Here is a 2,004-nt window from a genome sequence, read left to right as displayed (position 1 = left end):
TTTATCTATCTTCCTGAGGATCTGTGACACAGTAAAATCCAATGGTGTGCATCCAGACATATATAAACTCTTGCTGTTCCCATTTTCATTGAGGGACAAGGCTGCTCAATGGCTAAAAGCCTTTCCACAAGAAAGCATCTCTAGCTGGGAGGATCTAGTGAGCAAATTCCTAGCCAAGTTCTACCCACTTCAAAAGGATTATCAGATTGAAGACAGAGGTGTAAACCTTTACACAGATGGATGCAGAATGCCTCTATGAGGCTTGGGAGAGATACAAGGCCTTGATTAGAAAATGCCCCCGTGAAATGTTCAATGAATGGGTGATGCCAGGGCATTTTGGCCAGTTTCACTGACATTTTCTTTACTGTTTTTAGGGTAGTTTCATGCATTTCCTTAGGAAATAAGCTAGTTTTGGGTAGATATTCACTTACATCTTGATTCAAGCATACATTGTGAACTTTACATGATTTCATGAGGATTTTACATAAATTTAAGGACAAATTGGATGTTGCATTTCCCATGACTTGGACTAGAACTTTGATGCACTTTATTGCTTGATTTCAGGACAAAGGAAGCAAAGAAGAACCACATTAGTGGCTACGTTAGTTATACTAACATTAACACTAACGTGGAATGGGAGTAACTTGCAAAGTTAATGAGAAAAGTGATTGCCAATAACGCTCTCGAAGCCATCATTACCCACGTTAAGAGTCACGTTAACTAAGTTAACGTGAACTCTAACGTGGAAGTAAAGAAATGGAGCCAACGTTAGTGACACTTAACATTATCACTAACGTTGGAGCAAGATCATGAGTGGCCACGTTAGAGTCCACGTTAACTTAGTTAACGTGGCCTCTAACGTTAAGAAGAAAAGGGGGAATCCAACGTTAGTGACATTCAACATTGTCACTAACGTTGGCCAAGTCACACAAGGCCACGTTAACTTCCACGTTAACCTAGTTAACGTGGAAGCTAACGTGAAGAGATTAGGTGGTCGACAACGTTAGTGACACTCAACATTGTCACTAACGTTGGGATGAACACACACTATCCCCAAGAAGCCACGTTAACTCCAAAGTTAACCTAGTTAACGTGGAAGTTAATGTGAAGAAGGGAGGTGACGCCAACGTTAGTAACACCCAACATTGTCACTAACGTTGGAAGGAGCCCACACATGCCACCATGAGCCACGTTAACTTAGTTAACGTGGAAGCTAACGTGGATAAGAGAATGTTGAGCCAACGTTAGTGACACTCAACTTTGTCACTAACGTTGGAGATAGCTAGCATGGCCACGTTAGAAGCCACGTTAACCTAGTTAACGTGGACTCTAACGTGGGAGCTAAGGGAAACATTGGAACGTTAGTGACAATGTTAAGTGTCACTAAAGTTCTCGAAGGTTGGCAAGCCTACGTTAAAAGAGCCACGTTAACTAAGTTAACGTGGACTCTAACGTAGAGAAGGGGGAGGCTTCTCAACGTTATTGGGAAAGTTAAGTCTCAATAACGTGCGCGAAGGACAAAGAGGCAACGTTAGTGGCAACGTTTGTGCCACTAATGTTGAGGTTAACGTGGCTCTTACTTAGGTAAGGAACGTTAGTGAAAAAGTTGAATGTCACTAACGTTCTCGAACCCATATTTTCACTGAACGTTAACACCACTAACGTCCTGAGCTAAAGTCTCTACCCACTTCACACTTTCTCTCTGCAAGTAAAGCTGAGCCCAATGAAGAAGAGAACTGCTTCAAACTCAAGATCCAAAGGCCCATACCCAAGACTTGAAGAATCAACTAGAAGAACAGAAGAGTAGTATATATAGGAGTAGCTTTGAATTATTTTGGGAGTTGGAAATTATAGGGAGCCTCTTGGCATAGAACTACTCTCTGTATTTTACTTTCTCTGCACTTCTAGTTTTCATCATGTATTCTCCATCCTTGTTTTCATTTTCCAGAGCTATGAACAACTAAACCCCTTTCATTGGGTTAGAGAGCTCTGTTGTAATTTGAT

General features: G+C 41.4%; 1 non-coding gene across 1 annotated transcript; it reads right to left on the bottom strand.

The window, feature by feature from the left end:
- Window positions 1-203: 203 nt before the first annotated feature.
- LOC148576701 (small nucleolar RNA R71) lies at window positions 204-307 on the bottom strand. The gene has a single exon (XR_015903066.1). It is a non-coding gene; the product is annotated as a small nucleolar RNA R71 (small nucleolar RNA).
- Window positions 308-2,004: the final 1,697 nt, after the last annotated feature.

Source organism: Arachis ipaensis, chromosome B1 (assembly GCF_059453495.1).
Source record: "Arachis ipaensis isolate K30076 ecotype BB chromosome B1, ASM5945349v1, whole genome shotgun sequence".
NCBI lineage: Eukaryota > Viridiplantae > Streptophyta > Magnoliopsida > Fabales > Fabaceae > Arachis > Arachis ipaensis.
This window is presented reverse-complemented; position numbering and strand designations above follow the sequence as displayed.